General features: G+C 42.9%; 1 protein-coding gene across 7 annotated transcripts in view; it reads left to right on the top strand.

The window, feature by feature from the left end:
* The window catches only part of LOC124234272 (dual specificity tyrosine-phosphorylation-regulated kinase 1A), a 138,260-nt gene that overhangs the window by 729 nt on the left and 118,379 nt on the right, over window positions 1-19,152 (top strand). For 3 of the 7 annotated variants that reach the window (XM_046651530.1, XM_046651521.1, XM_046651525.1), the window contains exon 1: window positions 466-1,224. The exons of 1 other annotated variant lie outside the window; for it this stretch is intronic. The gene's annotated coding sequence lies outside the window, so the exon portion shown is untranslated. Of the gene's footprint in view, window positions 1-465; window positions 1,225-19,152 lie in introns of those variants that run through there. 3 more of the 7 variants (XM_046651524.1, XM_046651522.1, XM_046651531.1) reach the window with 3 other exon arrangements.

The following is a 19,152-nucleotide window of genomic DNA, read 5'->3' as shown; positions in this document are numbered from 1 at the left end:
CGGCGGGCGCTCGCGCACAGGCCGAGCCGCCGCCTCGGCCCCCTTCCCTTCCCCTTCCCTTCCCTTCCCTCCCTCGCCCGGCCGGCCCCCTCCTCTCCCCTCCCCCGAGCGAATCACGCGCCCTCCTCTGACACTCCTAGCGGGCCCGAGCTCCGAATTTATCCTTCACGTGACCTGAGGGGGTTGGGTGGTTGGTTGGGGACCGAGGGGGAGAGGGAAAGGAGGGAACGGAATCTGCCGTTGCCCGAGCAACAGGCCCCGCCCGCCGGCTTGGGGCCGGGGGGCGGGAGGAGGACGTCAGCACGTCAGCCGGGGTTTTGCGTTTTGATTGACAGTTGCTATAGCGACCGGGTCGGTCCGTCGCCATTTTGTTGGTTGGTTTTTTTTTAAACCCTTTCGCTTCCCGCCCGAATAATAATAAAAAGCCCCATTGGAGTGAGGCGGGGGTGGCGGCGGCAAGAGCGGCGGGGGGATCCGGGGAGACTGCTGCCGTCGCTGCTGCTGATCGCGGCCCAGGTCGGGCTCAGGGAGCGGACACCCCGAGCGGGGGGTGCGGGCGCCGCCGCCGCCGCCGCCGCTTCTGCTGCTGCTGTTCCTGCTGCTGCTGTTGGTGCCGCTGCCGCCGCCGGCGAGCGGGCGGGACCGGTGTGAGTGTGAGAGTGTGTGTGTGAGTGAGCGTGTGCGAGGGCGAGTGTGCGCGCGTGTGTGTGTGAGTGTGTGTGAGTGTCTGTCTGTCTGTGCGGGGACTCGGGGGCGGGCGGTTCGGGCTCTCCTGGCGGAGCAGCCGCCGCCGCCGCCGCCGCCGCTCGGGCCCCGGCGCTTCTCGCTGCGCAGGTTTGGAGCGCGCGCCATTTTGTGAGATTTACAAAATCCTCCTCGGGAAGAAGCCGCCGGCAGCGGCCGCCGCTCGGCGCCCGGCCTCGTCGCCGCCGCCCTCCGCGCCGGCCCGGGCCGCGCGGCCCCGCCGCCGGGCGTCGGGGTCCGGGGACTGCGGTATTTGCCGGGGAGGGGGCTGTCGCCTCCCCGGCCCCGGGCGCCGCTGGAACCGCGAGCCGGAGAGAGACTGAGAAGGCTGCGGCTCGGCCGCGGAGCCGGGAGCGCCGGGGGCGGAGAGAGGCGGCCGGGGCGGCGCTGGCTGCGGAGGCCGCGGCGGGAGCGCAGCGGCGGGAGCCCGAGGCTGAGACTCACCGGAGGGAGCGGCGCGAGCGCCCCGCCATCGTCCCGGTGAGTGTCCGGCCCGGCCGCGGCCCCGCCCGGCCCGGCGCCCGGCTCCCCCCGCGGGCGGCCTGCAGCCGGGCCCGCGCCGAGGCCGGCCGGGCGGAGGGAGGGACCTGCCATTTTAGGAGGAGGCGCCGCGGCCCGGGGCCGGCCGCCGGGGGAGGGAGCCCGCCGGGCCCGGTCCCGGAGGAGAGGCGGGTGCGAGCGGAGGGAAAGTTCGGAGGGTGGGAGCGGGGGCCGCGGCCTCCGGGGAGCCGGGGCCCGGGGGCCGGAGAGAGCGCCAGACCTTCACTGGTCGCCCGAGCGGAGGGGAGGAGGTTGTCTTCTTCCTCCTCCTCCTCCTCCTCCTCTTCCTCCTCATCCTCTTCCCCCAGCTCCTCCCTCGTCCCTCCTCTCGGTCCCCACCAGTGTGGGAACCGCCGGGGTTCTCCGCAAGGACAATGCACGGGTTAAGAAAATGGGGCCGGCTGCTGGGCGAGGCGCCGGGGAAGGTCGGGCGGCCGGCGCCGCCGCGGCCCTTCGGGGTGTGCGCTGGAGCGAGGGCCCTCGGCGTGCTCGGAAGTTGTGCAGCGAGTGCAAGCGATCCCGGCCGCTCGGGAGGGAGGAATGACCTGTTTAGCAGCCGGAGGAGTCGGTGGCCGGGGATGCGTCAGTTATAATGGATACCTGGCCATTGCCACAAAACTTCGCAAGTCTATTTGCAGGCGCCAGCCCACTCTGGCTTAGACACGCCGAAGCTGGTGAAGATCTTTCACACTTAGCGAGGGGCCCCTCCCTAGTCTGAAATAGTTAAAAATGGCACAGTGAGTGAGTGACTTCAGTTACCTGTCTGTGCTTTTCGTCCAACCCTAGATTAGCTGAATTTTGTAATCTAGGTGCAGCGCTTAAATGCCAGCACCGTTTGGTTCTTGAATTCCGCCCAGGTTGTCAGAAAACACATCTTAGAACGTTGTTTTCACCCGGCATTGAAAATTAGGACGAAGAATGCCAGGTACCATTCTCAGGGTGTTAACTCGCTTATCCTACCAGTAGGAACGGTTACCCATTTTACAGATGGGAAAACTGAGCTGTGACTCGTTCAAGGTCATACAGCTGGGGACTCCAGCAGCAGGAGTCTTCAGCCAGCCGGGGCTCTTAATCACTAGGTTATAACTAGTTATTATAAATACTGGCAAATTTTGGAGTGATCTGTGCGTAATGACTCAGGGTTCTAACCTAGAGATTGTGTCCATGTATAGTGTTGAGCATGGAATTAATTTAGTGCTTTGCGGAAGTGGAAAGGAAAGACTGAGATGAGAATGAAACTTGTCAGTCTTCCCCCCTCTCCCCAAAGAAAACTCTGTAGACAGTTTTTGAATGGAAGGAATTAAAAACTATTCTTTGGTGCGTTTTGTTCTTCACACTTAATTTTAATTATAGGCATCCTTAAGTATTGATGAGTCATGAGAAAGTTTTGTGTAAAGTTATTTTTAGTCATTTTTTTAATCTTTGAATACGTAGATTTCTTCTTTACATACTTTACACATACAAAGTGCTTAGGAATGGATATATTTAATACTTTGGTGTTTGTGGTGTTTTAATAATTCGGTGGAATTACCTTTAGCTTTTGTTTTCTTGTATTTCTCGGATCTTGGTGGTTTAGTTACTTGGAGAGAATATTATTTTTGGATAGACTATAAACGTGAGAGTAGAACCAAAATTGCTAAATTTTAATTTCTAAAATTCAAGATTTTAAACTGAAGAAGATAGTTTCAAAGAAATAGCATTTAAGACAAAGATTTACTCGATTATAGTGAAGATATTTAGTATACGTGTGACTTACACTTACCCCAGAGCTTTTGGGGGATTTGCTTTGAAACAGCGGCGGTGTTTATGGTGGCTGTCCAAGTTCATTTAGACTTCAAACCTTGCCAGAAAGTTAAGGACTCCTGTCAATGTCTACACCAAGTTCTATTGTAAAACTGAGTATAAAAAGTTGATAAGTGGCCTAGACTCAGAAATTAATTATTCTAGAAGGAAGGGTCACCCCTGTGTCTGTAAGGTGAAGACACACTTCTTTAAAATATAGAGAAGATTTAGATTTGAAGGAATGGACTTGAGTGAATGATCATTGTTGGTGGGGTGGGAGACAGACTAAGGCATCTGGTGGATCCTTGTTATTGTTAGGAATTCGGAATTTAGGTGTAAGATCATTTCCTAAACTTATTTTAAAGACATTTTGGTGGGACCTTTAGAAACTTAACAAATGTACAAAATTATTGTCCAGTGAGGCTTCAAAAATTAACGAGTTAGTCCAGTTTTTTAGGGGCACTAACATCCAAATTAAATGAAAATAATCTATTTTAATGCAGTGTCTTGTTTAGGAATGTGGATAGTAGAAAAAGACCCTTGGTTGGAATTTTTTTCCCCTCTAGAATATTGTCTGCCCCTTAGTTTTATTTAAAGAGAGTTTTTGTGTTTGTGACTTAAAAATATGAGGGTGGAGTAAGTGCACCAACTGGTATTTAGGGAATTTACATAGGTTTTTATAGTGCTGTGACTAGTTATCTGCAAAAGCAAAATTCAAGGTAACTTGTTATAACACATGATATAGAGTGACCTTTGGCGTGCATTTTAGTTTGAAACTCTACAAAGGAAGAAGATGCTAATTTGTATTGAATCTTGGCTACTAGTTGAAAATAATTTAGAAAAATAGCTTAGAAATTTAGACTGCCTAGGGATGTTTTCACGTGCATGTTTATGGTTGGCAAGAATCTGGTTACGGGAAGAAAATTTGTATAGAAGTAATTTAATTATGAGTGAGAAGGGAATTGCCATATTCGTGACATTAAAAATAAGATTAACAGAAGAGGGGGCTTCATTTGTGACTTTCTTGGTATTTGTGATAAGGTGCGTGTCAGTTTTTCGTTGCTTTAGCATTAGCTTTTCTCTTATTTCAGAGAACTTTCAGATTTCTTATACACACACCCACATCCACACCCACACCCCCGAGCAATTTCTCTTTTGTCCCTCAAGGAAAAACTTGAACCATCTGAACCTAGCAGACCCCCAAAACTTCCAGAAAGTCGTTATAAAGAACTTGGCTCTTCTCTCCCAAAATTTTATTAGTCTTCTAATTTTGTTGTATTCCTTGTCAGTAATTTAAACTTACAGCTAAGGATCTCTACTTTCTGTTGAGTGCTTTGGTGCTTTTACCTCCAGATACTCATGTATATTTTCTATTGAGAAGTAAAGATAGTAGTTGATACCATCGAAGTGGTCACCTGAAACTTGATAGTGACTCGGTTTGCCCTTTCAAAGTGAATTGAGTGACGCATACCTTACGCATACACCTTGTATATACATAGTGGTTATGCCTTTTAAAAGATTTCTTACCATATATTATTTTGACCGTTGAGCAATGTTTTGATGGCTAGAGAAATTGTGGTAGTTCATACCCCAAGGTTTGTACAATTTTGGATTAAAAATTTTGGAGGCTTAAATTTGTGTTTAATTACTTGGACAGAAATCATGAGACTATTTTAAATTACCTAAAATTTCTCCTCAGTTGCCCTTAAATGAAAAAATCTTTTGAAATCTTGCCTTATGTCAATGCTACAATGTTAGGCTGAAGTTTAAAGTAAAGTTTACTTACCATTGGTTATGTGAAAGTGAAGTGTTGACTTCTCATGACTAAAATAATTAAAGGTTCACATTAGGTTATTAAAGACAAGTCCTATTTCCTAACCTAGTGTCTACGGGCAGCCTTAGTTCCATTTTTTTGGTATATGAAAACAAAATGATTTGGAAATATTGTATAAATGAGCTAAATATTTTTAAAAAGCTATGCTTTTCCTTTGAAGTCCTACTTCCAGAGTTGTAGACCAAGTTAAAGTTTTTATTGGAGATGATAACTCACAGTACATTGAGCATCTTAAGTGGTGGCGTACTTTTTGCTAATACAGAACCATTTCGGCTTCTTGGCACTTGATTCTTCTACCAGAGCTATGTGCCCTCTCTTCTAGAAGGTGATTTTTAAAAGTTTGTATTACTGTTAAAGTTTTGAAAGATACATATTTTTTGTTTGAGGGACATGTGCTCGTATCTAAGAAATAGTGCGTAACAGCTTAAAATGTATGTTTACTCTTTTTTTTTTTGAAGATTTTATTTATTTTTCCTTCTTCTCTCCAAAGCCCCCCAGCACATAGTTGTATATTTTTAGTTGTGGGTCCTTCTAGTTGTGGCACGTGGGACGCTGCCTCAGCGTGGCATGATGAGCAGTGCTGGGTCTGCACCCAGGATTCGAACCAGTGAAACCCTGGGCCACCTAAGCAGAGCATGCAAACTTAACCACTTGGCCACGGGGCTGGCCCCTGTATGTTTACTCTTGATGAATAGTTTTTGAGTTTTCTCTCTCCAGTAATTGAAACGCTTGTTTAAATTGATTTTGTGGGAGGGGGCTTAGTGAATTGGTTTAACGTGGAGTTCAATATCACCTCTATTTTAAATAACATTCCCTGTTCATTAAATAGCCCCCTAATTTTTCTAAGTATATAAAACGCCCAATGACAGCTGTTTTTTTCTTTTTTTTAAGTTTTGTGGATATTTGTGGTTAAGGTTGGCATCTTAGCACATGCGTTTGGGTAAAAAGAGCTCCAACCATGACATCTGTCCAAAGTCTACTTGATATCTATTTAGCGACAGCAGTTGAGGCGGCATGATGTTATGGAGAGAGTACTCACCTGTGGATGGTGCTGGGCACAGGCTTCAGAGTTAGGCAGATCTGGAATCTTAACCGGTCCTGCTGCTCTGGCAGTGTGGACTTGAGGCACAGTGATGTCGCTAAGTATCCATTTCTTCTGTAAAATGGGGCTCATGGTGCTTACCAGAGAGTTCTTGTGAAGGCCAAGATCACGCATATAAATTTCTTAGTAGCTTTCTTCTCCCCCTTCTCCCTCCTTTCCTCTTGCTTATGGTCTTAGCCATGAATGCCACTTCTTTAGAGAGGCCTTCCCCAAACCCCCAGTCTAGGTAAGGTTCCTTGGCTCTGCATTCTTACAGGGCTTTCTGCTTTTTTTCACAGCCCTTATTGCAAATAGGTATATAATTATTCATATATATTCATATATATAGTTATTCATTTAATATTTCTTCTTCCTTTCTCCATTAGATCGTAAGGTCCATCTGGACAGGAATAATTTTTTCTTGCTTATGCCTGTGACTCCAGTGCCTGGCACCTAGCAGGGATAGATAAATATGTGCACAGAATGATAGAATGAAGAACCTGTCTGCTGAATCTTGCCTGAGTAGCACAACCTTGGGCAAAGTAGCTTCTCTGAGCTTTAGAGTCTTATATGCCAAATGCATATGGCACAGCTGCCCTGTCCAGGATTTTGAGAATGTGAAATGAGATACTGAAATGAGGTGCTTTGCAAAAGCGTAGAATGCCTTATAAATATAAGTTGGTATACTAGCGATAATTTCAGTAGAGGGATTACCCAAGAACTTGTAATTAGAGTTTCAGCTTTACTCGGTTCATAAGTAACTATTGTTTAATATGTGTTATAAATTTAAACTTTCTGTATGCATTAGTTAGAACACAAGATTGAGCCTATGTTCTGACTAATACAGTGACTTAAACAAGAAATTCATTTCTCTCTTAGTCTAAGGTTGATGTGGTGGCCCCATGACGTGGGGGACCTTGGTTCCTCTGTCCTGTTGCTTGCTTATGATTAAGGAGATACCATTTCCGGTATAGTACGAGACAGCTCACCACCACGTCCACGGTCCAGGAACAGGATGTGGGGAAGGCACATCCCCTCCCTTTAAAGACAAGCCTGGAAGTTGCATACATGACTTCTGTTTACACTTGTTGGTCAGAACTTAGTCAGGTGGCCACATTTAGCTGCAGAGGAGGGTGGGATATATGGTCTTTGGTAGGGTGGGTGACTATTTTGCTGAAACTGTTTCTACTGAAAAAGAGGAGAATGGGGGATTATGAGACATTGCCTGTCACACTTTCAAATGTTTTGGAAGAAACTGGCAGAAATAAACTTTGAAGAGACAACTTACTGCATTAAGTAATAAGTTTTATTTTCTTCTTCTTCTTTTTTTTTTTTTTAAAGATTTTATTTTTTCCTTTTTCTCCCCAAAGCCCCCCGGTACATAGTTGTATATTCTTCGTTGTGGGTCCTTCTAGTTGTGGTATGTGGGACGCTGCCTCAGCATGGTTTGATGAGCAATGCCATGTCTGCGCCCAGGATTCGAACCAATGAAACACTGGGCCGCCTGCAGCGGAGCACGGGAACTTAACCGCTCGGCCACGGGACCAGCCCCTAAGTTTTATTTTCCATATCTGGTCATTAGTCTTTTGAACTATGTGTGCAAATTCAAACAGATCATTAGTATTCAGTATATACAATATATATATATATAGTCAGATAAGAAAAAAATGTAGCTAAACTTCTGGTAGTAAAGGAATTTTGGGTTTAATAGCATATTATCTTACAGTATTTCCTGATAGAAGCATGACTCTTGATTGCTTTGGCTATATTGTATATAAAGAATTTTTGGAATCTAAGCTTTTGGATTTAGTTTTAATAGTCTCCTAGACTATACTGTATGTATTCCTGCTCATATCCTCAGCAAACAGTCCTAGAATGACACTTGAATCTTGTCTTGTTTTCAGTAAATGTTTGGGTGCCTGAAGTCTCAAGGGGGTGATAGCAGTCATGTTGAAAAATACATTTATTATCCTGGTCTTCCTCTTTAATTTCTGAGGTCTTGAAAAAAGAGGAACATCTGGGTTCCTTTGAACTATAGAGTATTATTAGGTCTAGCAGAGATCTGAGAAACTAATGGTTCTCAAACAGTCTTCTGGGGAACTTGGCAAAGTTATGGGATTCCCAGGCTCAGGTGCTTCTCTTTCTGCAGGTTTGGGGTGATGCTCTGGAGTCTCTTAGTTGGGACTCCAGGTAATCCTGATGCAGTAGAAACATTTTGAGAAGCATTGCTGTAGTTCATCCCCCTCACTTTAGAGAGGGAAATGGATGCAAAGAAAGAAATGACTAACCAGTGCCTCAGAATAAGCAGGCTTGGGCCTAGCGTATGTTTTCTTGACTCCCGCTTCTTTGTACTTTCTGCAAAAGAGGGGGCAGAGGACCGAGTACCACTGCATGAGAACTTTATAGGGATAACTGTCTTTCTCAAATATATGTTGCTTTTTATATGTGAGCTCATGGGTAGTGAATGGTTGGCTCACTTAATTGTCCTTTCAGCCCCTTAGAAAAATAGTCTGAGTTAGTCAAATGAATGTTTAAAGGTGGGAGTTGGGGTTTTACATGAGGTATAGTTAGTGTCAGTGCTGTAGTAGGTAGAGTAGTATATGTACAGCATTGGGGTAGAAGATGGCTAGGTGCCTACTTGGGATGATGAGAAGGAACAAAGGTAGGTCTTCTCCCCAAATGATTACTTTCTTTTCATCTGGTTTGCTTGTAGTTCTCACTGTTGCATTCATTCCTTTAGATTAAGGTAAAAACTAGATTCCCTAATTTAAAATGGAAATATTCCCAGGGGAATATCCTTTATCTGTTATCAGGTTAACACTTTATTTTTATCAATTAGCTGGCTGTTGTTTTAAAAATTGGAGATTAGCACCTGCACTAACAGGAGAGCTTTTTGGAAAGGGGAGGAAAGAGTAGAGCACATGTGCCCTTGCCTGAGGACAGTGAAGGGCATGTTTAAGAAATGTCAGCTTGGAGTATAGTCCTGGAAAGGTTCATGGAGGCTTCTCTGGTGGCCTGAGCTTGGTAGCATTAGACTGGCACTTGCTGGCTTCTTGTCACTAGGAGTGTTGGTAATGGGACTGTGGATAATTTTGCTGAGGACCTACTGGACTTGATTGAATAACTCTTGGAATGGAAGGAGTGTCCTTTTTTTTTTTTGGTGCTAGGAAAGATTGGCTCTGAACTAACGTCTGTTGCTAATCTTCCCCCCCCCCCCTTTTTTTGGTCCCCAAAGCCCTAGTACATGGCTGTATATTTTAGTTGCAAGTCCTTCTAGTTCTTCTCTGTGAGCTGCTGGCACAGCATGGCTACTGACAGACGGGTGGTGTGGTTCTGCAACCGGGAACTAAACTTGGGTGCCAAAGCACAGCATGCTGAACTTCAACCGCTAGGCCATCAGGGCTGGCTCAAGGAGTGTCGTTTTTTTCTTAGTGTTTTTCATCTGTTTAGGGCTCCTATTTGAGCAGTCCTCCAGCATATCAAACATGTAAAGTATTGTTCTGATCACCTAGAGAATTTTAGTTTTTAAAGATCGAGTAATATATACTCATGGTTTAAAAAAAAAAAAGATCAAGCCCCATAGAATGGTGTCAAACCACCCTCCCTGCATGCCTCATAGATGACAGCTGTTCAGTTTTTCCTACCAGAAATGTCCTATGTATGTATATATAGATATACAATTGTCTATATAGTAAACATTTAATATGTGTTACAAAACTTTATGTTTAATATGATCCTATTTGTTTTTTTTTGAAGTGCATAGACATTGTGGTGCGTGTGTATGTGTACACAGTGTCTGTGCACTTAAAATCAAAAGCAAATGGGATCATGCTAAACAATTTTGTAACTTACACTTCTAGATCTCTCTTAGAAATATGCCACCTCAGCTGATAGAGTTTCCCTGTTGTTTTTAATGGTTGGGAAGTGTTCCATGTTACGGATGTACACAATTTAGTCAGTCTCTATTAAAGAGCATTTAAGTTTTCATGTGTTTGCTATTTTAAACAATGCTGCAGTGTGCATCCTTGTGCGTATAACTGTGTTCTGTGAGTGTAGGTCATAGGGTATATATGTATAAGGGAGATTGCTGCTTCACTAGGTTTATGCACATTTGAATATGTACTGCCAACTTGTCTTCCAAAAAGCACCAGTTTATACCTCATCAGCAGTGTCTTGAGTTCGCAGAGCTTCCCAATCTCACCAACACTGGTGTTATCAAAGTTGTAAATCTTTGTCAGTTTAATAGGTGAATAATGATGTCTAGTTGTTTGGATTTACATTTCTTTAATTATGAGTGAATTTGAACATCTTAAGTTGTATTATGTCTTGTTCTTAAAATATTCTTTGTTAGACATACAGTTAAAAATATTTTCTGATTTTCCTGTATTTCTTTATTCTGTTGAATGAAAAACTGATGTTTTGCTTAGTTGTAAATGCTTGTAATTGTAAATGCTTTGATAAATTGTAAAAGGGGATTCTTGTTCCTCTTCAGTTGACTAAACATTTGACTGTCTTCTTAAAAAACATGTGAATTATGGTGGTGGAAGCTTTAGCTACAAAAGTGAGAAGATTTGGTTACCTCTCCTGTTAGTGTTGAGATAGTTGTGTATATACAGGCAAGATGAGCACAGGTACGACCATGGCTGCGCACAGTTGGAGGTATTGATATGCGCAAGACAGTTCTGGGGAGTTGCGCATGCCTTATGGAGGAAGTGGGACTAGATCTTGGTCTTGAAGAATGGATAGGCTTTTTATAGTGGAACCTGAGGAACTGACAGTCCGCTGGAGGAGGTCATGTGGGCAGCCTTTGCTGGTGGGGTAAGTGAAAGGTGACTGTAGAATGACAGAGTTCTGTGCCTGGAGAATGAGAGAGAGAGAGAGAGAGAGAGGGAGAGAGTGTGGTATGCTAGGGGAGGGATAGGGAGAGCTGCAGTGAGAACAGAGATTGAAGGAGCTTAAATGTTATGAGGAATTTGAAATTGGGGCAGTTGAAGGTTTTTCAGCAGGGCAATAACGACAAATCTGTGGGTTAGGGAAATGACACTGAGGAGGGCTGGGAAGGAAAAGAAGAGGTAAAAAGTAGAAGACAGGTAGAAGAGCCAAGTTTGGAACACCTTAAAAAAGTCTTAAATTATTTAATTTTCAGCAGAACAAAGTGAGTATTTCTGGATTCAGACAGCAGTGTGGCCAAGTTTTTGGAGATAGAAAGGAGAGAATTAAACTTTGGTGGCAGTATAGTAAAAGGTTGTAGGAGTGGAATGGTTGGTTTGATGGGACGACAGTCGAGAGTATTTCCTACTGAGGACCTGAAGGAACTGTGGAAGAAAAGAAGAGAATTATTATTGTAGTTCAAACCTTCCGTTAGGGACAGGTGGAAATAATTTGTAGCACCATTAAAGATGAGCTAAAAAATGGAGCGGTGGGAGAAGGCAGTGTTAGAAGCTGTGACTGGAAAGGAAAAGGTTGTATCATAATTCATGGTTTGAAAAGTATAGAGTTAGCTGAACATGTGAGAGTTTAATGTATTCTGAGTGCCTTAGTATTTTCCTGAAAAATAGCATATTCTGTTTATTTTCACATGTCCCCTTATTTGGAGACCAATCATCTAAAAGGCGTTTATCTTGTAAGGTGGATAGAATTATTTCTGGAGTAGCTGCTAGTGCCCACCGTGGAACTAGAGCCTGGGAATCCCTGCTGGAATGTCAGTGCCGTCGCGGAAGTTGTGTTCTGCTGGGGATCTCTGGGAGTCTGGAGTGGGCTTACACACTCAGTCTCCAGTAGACATAGATTTTCCTTAAAGGGAACACAGTCTACGAAGTTGAATAATTTTTGATGTTGCTTTTTGAAGGTCATAATTTTTGTCTCATTTTGGCAGTTAATTTTGAGTCAAAGTTTATTTGTATATAAATAAGACTCCAGTCCTTAAGACAAGTACTGTCTGCTGAAAAATTTGTTCTGATTTGATCATTTCCCCTTGAAAAGAACAACTGTCATCACAGTGGTGTTTTTCACATCATCTTTGCATCAAACACATTCATTATTGAGAGACATTACTTCTGTGGTACAGAAGATTGTTTCATAAAAGTTTTTCAAAACAGCAATGGTAAGAAAATTACTAGGATCTCATTGAGTATTTTACAATCTAATTTCACTTTTTGAATTTCCCTATAATGATTCTGTGGTACAGTTCCAAACATCAGTAAAGCTAGGTAAATTTACCTAAGAATTGGCCTGAAGGCCCACCGTTACTCAGCAGTATTAGAATCAGCTATGCAGAGGGGAGAAATTGAAGATAGGCATCTTAGGATTCCTGGGAGACAGCTTGGAGGAAGGCTGTTTGCTGAATAAGACAAAGATACAGACGTCTGAAGTAAAGGATGTGGGTGTATAGGGAAGGTCAAGGAATAAGGACAGTTCAGTAGAATGGGCAGGAATGGAAGAGGGATTTGAGCACATGAATGAACAAGAATTCTTTGTCCTTTAAAAAAAACTGATGATTTATTGTGACTTCTGGGGTAAAGACCAAGCTAGTCAACAAGACCCTGTTCCTAGATGATCCGGCCCCAGCTTACTATGCAGTCTTACCACCCAGGTCTCGGGATCCCTGTCTTTGCATGTGCTGCTTCCTCTTTCTTTTAGTTAACTGCTTTTCCTCCTTTAATTTCAGCTCAGATGTCACTTTGTCAGGGAAAGCGGCCCCCCGCACTCCAGCCACCTCTTCTTTTTTAATATCTTATGTTTCCCTGCACTTTTCCTTTATAGTGCTTATTATCACAGTTGGTAATTTTTTTAGTGCTTATTTGATTAATGCCCTCCAGAGAGCAGGGACAGTGGTGTTTTGCTCTCCTTTGCAGTCTCAGGAATTGACAAGTGTTGGGCACATGGTAAGCACTGAAGAAACATTTGTTGAATGAATCAATGAACTACACATTTTGATCTTTACTAGTTGGTCTTAAGGACCAAAGGACTACATCAGGGGAGTGTCTGTGCGTTTGGAGTAAGAGCTGACCAGGAAATATGGGAGCCTTGAGGAAGAAAAAAGTAAATACTGTCTTTTTAAAGATAAGGTTGGAAAGCTCTATGTAGCCAAGAAAAAGACAAAATTATATACTCATGGATTAATTTAACAAATGCATGTGACATACCTACTGTATCTTAGAAGCTAGATGTTGGGAATGTGGAGTGGAAGGACTGTACTTTCTTTATGAAAAGAGTGTGTAATTGTAGTAGTTAGTTGGAGTAGATAGTCACTAGTGGCCATCTGACTGGTGTGAGTTGCAGAGGGCGTCAGGCTGGATATTCTTCGTGACTCCCAGCCAACAAAGGGAGGTGCATTCAGCAGTTCCATCTGAACGGCACTCCCGCGTTTGTAGTAGTTGTCAGGTTCACATTTAAAATGAGCTCCAGCTTTGACTTCATTTAAAAAGTGACAGAAAAGTGAAGAAAGTGCTTTGTTCGGTTGCTTTTTGGCTTTAACTTAGGCTTCAAGTTTGGACCACAGAAGGAAAAGAATGATTGAGGGAGGGTTCATTGTATGGATGAATTTTCAAAAGAATGCGTCTGGTAGTTAGAAAGTTATTGAAGCTGTTGATCTTGTCAGGTGGATGAGCTTTTTAAAAGCTTATAAGGGATTTGTTTTAAAATAGTTGTGAAACCTTTCTCAATGACTAGTTTCTGCAGTAAATATTTAGAAAAGCAGATATTCAGATCTTATTGAAGGTCTGCTCTCTGGCTGGCCCCATGGTGGGCCCTTCGGACGTAGGAGTGAGTCACATGGACAGACATGGTCTCTGCCCTCATGAAGCTTTTCAGTATAGTCTGACTTCACTGGAGGGAAATGTAAAGGAAACCCGACTTGTGGTCAGGGTGAGCAGTTCTTCCTTCCAGCCATCCATTCATGTCTTGAACTTAGTTTTAGTGGCAACATGTTAGACTACTTTAAGCTATTTGTTGCTTTGTCTGGTAACAGAGGGACTAAGGGGGATAGCATAATACTGAGATAGAACAGAAATGTGGATCTTTAACCTGTGGACAGATTTTTTAAAAAATAGATGTTCATGTAAATCAGTGAGTTTCTTTTAAAAAATAAGCTAGTCATTAATAATAGTAACAATAGCTACTATTAATCGCTTGCCTACTATGGGTCAGATACTGTACATATTCATTATTAGTTAGGATTCTCAGCAACCTTACAAGGTGCTAGTAGTATCTGTGCTTTATTATTTAGGAAACTGAGATGCAGGGAAGTAAATTTGCTTGAGGTTAATCACAGTAGATTGCATATACTGCCTCCAGATAATAAAAAACCCAGGGAACAGTTAAGTGCCCTAAAGTTAAACATTTAGAGAGAAAAGAAAGGAGAAACAGAGCTTCTGTAACCCCTTAATTGGAAAAATAGGTAAAGGTTCTGGTATGCTTGGATTGATGCCTTGTACTACTGGTTCATTAATCTTTTGGGTAATAAACAAGAACATCTAACAGCTTTCTTTGTTTGGGGAATCTTTACCTTAAGAATCTTGGTGCTGGGGCTGGCCCTGTGGCCGAGTGGTTAAGTTTGCATGCTCCGCTTCAGTGGCCCAGGGTTTCGTCAGTTCGGATCCTGGGCACGGACATGGCATCGCTTGTCAGGCCATGCTGAGGTGGCGTCCCACGTGCTACAACTAGAAGGACCCACAACTAAAATATACCACTATGTACTAGGGGAACTTGGGGAGAAAAAGCAGGAAAAAAAAAAAAGATTGGCAATAGTTGTTAGCTCAGGTGCCAGTCTTTAAAAAAAAAGAGAATCTTGGTGGGAGGTGGAAATCCCTTTCCATTGTGAAAATCTTGTGCTCACTTTGTCTGCATCTTTTGGTGCAAATCATGTGACCTGGGGCCTCCATTCCACTACCTCAGAACCCAGTGATTTGCAGAAGCAGGCACTTTGTAGAATCTGTGTTCTGCAATGCAAGGGGGATGGCACCTACATCTGTTTTCCAGAGGCAGGCAGTGACAGAGATCCAGTTGTAGCATTTAATTCCCAGTGTCAGTGGTAGATTATCTGTACAAGTTGCAGTGACTGTATCCTGTGTTGTCTCCACTGGACCAGATATGTGGTTTGAATTTTGGATGTTCTTGATCATGTAGCCTTCTGGCCTGGCCCTCCTGGGGTTTTCTGTGATTTGCCTAATATGCTTTAATAACTTCCTTTTCAGTTTCAACAGAGCCAGAGTTTCTTTTGTTTGCACCTAAGAACTTTTACTTAGATGATGCTAATTGAGATAATAGACAATTCTAAGGAACTCTCCAGGGTCAGGGTTACCTGCATCTATATTAGAATTTACTAGTGGGAAGAGGTGACGTTATATATTAAGTGAAATACTTATAAAACAATTTGCTTGTTGATTTAGTGAGTTTGCTGAATCTGAGTGCCTATTCTAGACTGGGATAGGTTCTAGGTGTTGAGGATACAGGAGTGACAAGATTAGATCCCTGCACTCACAGATCTTAACATTCTATTGTGAAGTGTAGAATAATCAAGAAAGCAGATAACATAATGACAAAGTGATAAATCCCATGTTAAAAATAAAGATGGGGTAATGTGATAGATAATGATGTATGTTTAGGAGTTGTGTCTCATAAAACCTTTACTTAAATCAGTGTCAGGAGTCATTACGTCTGCTTTTGACGATGAAGCAGTAACATTTTCCATTTGCCCTCGAATCATAAACACCTAGGAAACTCAACAAAATACACAGAACAACTGTTTTTAGATATTGAACAATAGGCAGTGCAGAACTGCCCTCCCTGACAGATGGAAAACAAACGAGGTGAGCTCTATGATGGCCCGGCTTTCTCCCTGCAGGCAACTTTCAGATCTCAGTGCTGGGAGGGTGTTTCCAAATAAAGCCATGTGGCCTCGCTGAGTTGAGGAAATGAAGATTGGAGTTGGAGGAGGCCAAGATGGTTCTAATTTGAGGAGCAGAGTTCTAGAGAGAAGGGAGCTATGCAGAAAAAGAGTTCTAGAAATCTTTTTAGTGGCTCCATTAAATGTTTGAATACCAATCTGCTGTGCATGTGTAGGATGCAGTTTGATAAAGGAACAATTTCTGGGGAAGTAATCCACCAGCAAGCTGCAAGCACAGGACTAAGAAATATTTGAGTACCTTATAGCCAGAATAGAAAGATCTCATTAAATGCTGTGTTCGTTGAGATTCCAGAAGCGTCATGTCTTAGTAGTGGGGCTAAACTAGTCCTAAAGTAAAGGCTACTGTAGATCTGTCTGAAAAGATTAAAAACAAGCCTTGAAAGGAGCAAACTAATCTGAAAGTAATGTAATTCCCTGCCATTACGAAGTCCAACACTCGTTAAAGAAGTATAACAAAATCCAACACTCGACAATGTATAATGTCCAGCATCCAATCAAAAATTACTAAATATGTGAAGAAACAGGTTAATATGACTTATAATTAGGATATCAATCAATCGAGACCAACCCTGGAATGACAGATGTTAGAATTTACAAGTAGAGACATTAAAGCAGTTTTTATAACTGTATTCCATATGCTCAAAAAGTTAGAGACATGAAAGTTATTAAAAAAGACCCAAGTGAAACCTTTAGAGGTTAAAACTAATGTGTGAGATGAAAAATACACTGCATGGCATTAATGGCAGATTAGACATTACAGAAGAAAGGATTAGTGAATTTGAAGACATAGAAGAGAAAACTTCGTTAATAGAAACAGAAACCACAGCAATAATGGAATTAGCAGACAAGATTTTTAACATGGCTGCTATAAAATGCAGGGTCAGATTGTGGTTAATGTTGACATCTTGGTACATGAGTTTTGCTTAAAAAGAGCAAGTGTGACTGCCACCTGAAGTTGGCTTGATGTGTAGTTTGGAGTAGTTAAAAATCAGTATTTCAGCAAAGCACCAGGATATGGTGGAAGAACTTTATTGTCCAGCAGTATGTTAGTTATTTCTTGATATGTAACAGTATTACCACCAAGTTAGGAGCTTAAAACACATAAATTTATGATCTCACAGTTTCTGTGGGTCAGATGTCTGGGCACAACTTAGCTGGGTCTTCTGTTTTAGCGTCTCAGAGGGCTGTAGTCAAGATGTTGGCTGGGGCTGTGGTCTCACCTGAGGTTTACCTGGGGAAAGATCTCTCCTAAGGTCATATGGTTGTTGGTAGAATTCAGTTCCTTGTGCACTATTGGACTGAGGGCCTCAATTTCTTGCTGCTTGTGGTCAGGTGTCTGCCCTCAGTTCCTTGCTGTGTGGTCCTTTCTAACATGGCCACTTACTTTCTCAAAGACAGTGAAGGAGAGAGTCTCCTTGCAGGATAGATGTACAGTCCTGTGTGTCATACCTGTGGAAGTGATATCTCATCACCTTTCCTGCATTCTCTCGGTTAAAAGCATGTCACAGGTCCTGGGTCAAGGGGAAGGGTCTACACAAGGGCATGGACAGCTGGAGGCCCTGTCATGGGAGCCACTTAGAGTCTGTCCGTCAAAAATGGTTTTGTGTAGTGGTAAAGAGTGCATTTTCTGTAGTCTGATCTAGATATCTAGCTTTGAATCCTAGCCCTGTCTTTTCCTGGCTATATAAAACTTCTCTGAGCCTCAGTTTCCCTGTCTATATAATGGAGATAACATTTACTAACTATTTATAGTGCTGTGAAGAGTAAATGAATGCATATAAAGTGCTTAGGACTTTGTCCTACTAACTCCTGCTCATCTCTTTAGTCTCAATTTAGATGTCATCTGTTTGAGGAAGCCTTCCTTGACTCCTCTTTGACTCCCCGCTCCAGTCTAGGTTATGTTTCAAAACACCCTGAACTTTTTTTGGTCCCTGCTTCATCCTTGTTCCATCTGAATTTTATAGCTCTTAGGTTCTTTTCTTTTTTTTTGTATCTGCTTCCTATAGACTAAGCTGCTTGAGAGCAGGAGTTGTATCTGCTTTGTGTTGTCTCCTTTGTCTTCAGGGCTTGGCACGTAGAAGACTCCGTACACGTTTGCTGAGTGAGGTTGAAATACATGCACTGTTTCTTTGAGAAAGCCTTTTTCCTGTTGCCATGCTATGGTTTTCCAGTACTGGCTCAATCAGTCTGAGAGATAGTCCCTCTGCTTCTAAGATGGTCAGGGTCTAGCAGGTGAGACCGAGGCATAATCACTTTCACCTCAACTCTTAGCTGTTTGTTCTGTTATTTACATCTTTACTTCTAAATAATATGCTTGTTCTATCAATTAGGATGCAAGTATTGAGACCCTGACCCAAACTGGCTTCAAAGTAAGAGAATTTAGCTTGCAGTTGCAAGTCCAGAGGTAGGATGGACTCTAGGGCTAATTCATTTGGTGGCACAGTAATGTCTTCAGGGCCCCAGTTTTTCCATCTCCACCTTTAGTCGTTGGCTGGCTACAGCCTCAGATTAATACAATGGCTGCCGCAGTTTCAGGAGTTGTATCCAGACACGGTGATGTCCAGAAAAGAAGAGAAGATTATTTTCCTTGTAGCTGTGTAAGAATGTGGGAACTTAGCCTGGAAACCCTTTGGCAGACTTTTCTCGGGTTATATGCCTGTTTCTGAAGCACTCCCCAGAAAGGGAAATGGGATTACATTTAGGCCACTTAGGCACACTCCTGGGACTGGGCACGCTTTTCCCGAGCGTGTGCCTAAATGGGGTGGGTGTGCACATGGGCTCTGAATAGAATTAGCTTCTGTTATAAAGGAAGAAGGGGGAGATTAGAGGTTGGGTAGGGAACCCAAACACTATTTTTGTATTTGACTTAAAATTTAAGACATTATCGACTTTCTTTTAAGGAAGATGAATATTTAAACCACCTGCCTTACACTTCTCTTCTTCCATCTACTGTTATAGTTATAAATGTTTTTGTTAAATGTGTTCAGTGTTTATGACTTTGTAAGTCTTGTTAGCCGTGGAGCCAAATTGTATACTATGATTGTATTTTCCTCCTTGTATAATTTTGTTTTTCCTGCAATTAGCAATTGTCTTGTATTTCCGTTTGCTTTGTTTTCTAGTTACTTGTGACTAAGTTTTCCCATACCTTCCAGTAGCCTCTCAGTATAGCTGCACAAACATATCATATAATTAGTTGTGTTTGGCACCCCTACCCCCCTTAGGAGACCATCTGTCAAACTGGCTCCTCTGTGAACTTGGTCCTCT

Source organism: Equus quagga, unplaced genomic scaffold, assembly GCF_021613505.1.
Source record: "Equus quagga isolate Etosha38 unplaced genomic scaffold, UCLA_HA_Equagga_1.0 73442_RagTag, whole genome shotgun sequence".
NCBI classification, from domain to species: Eukaryota; Metazoa; Chordata; class Mammalia; order Perissodactyla; family Equidae; genus Equus; species Equus quagga.
The sequence above is the reverse complement of the archived record's forward strand: the minus strand, read 5'-3'. Positions and strand labels throughout refer to the sequence as shown.